Source organism: Bison bison, unplaced genomic scaffold (genome assembly GCF_000754665.1).
Source record: "Bison bison bison isolate TAMUID 2011002044 unplaced genomic scaffold, Bison_UMD1.0 scf7180017864492, whole genome shotgun sequence".
NCBI lineage: Eukaryota > Metazoa > Chordata > Mammalia > Artiodactyla > Bovidae > Bison > Bison bison.
The window spans coordinates 11,255,380-11,255,704 of NW_011495051.1; the positions used below are offsets into that span (position 1 = coordinate 11,255,380).

The 325-nt window shown below is 40.9% G+C and overlaps 1 protein-coding gene across 2 annotated transcripts in view; it reads right to left on the bottom strand.

The window, feature by feature from the left end:
* Positions 1-325, bottom strand: part of GRM7 (glutamate receptor, metabotropic 7) — a 942,809-nt gene that overhangs the window by 408,144 nt on the left and 534,340 nt on the right. The gene's annotated exons all lie outside the window — the stretch shown is intronic.

Genomic DNA, 325 nt, shown 5'->3' on the forward strand with positions numbered 1-325 from the left:
AACAGTTAGAACTGGACATGGAACAACAGACTGGTTCCAAATAGGAAAAGGACTTCGTCAAGGCTGTATATTGTCACCCTGTTAATTTAACTTATATGCAGAGTACATCATGAGAAACCCTGGGCTGGAAGAAATACAAGCTGGATGAAGATTGCTGGGAGAAATATCAATAACCTCAGATATGCAGATGACACCACCCTTATGGCAGAAAGTGAAGAGGAACTCAAAAGCCTCTTGATGAAAGTGAAAGTGGAGAGTGAAAAAGTTGGCTTAAAGCTCAACATTCAGAAAATGAAGATCATGGCATCCAGTCCCGTCACTTCAT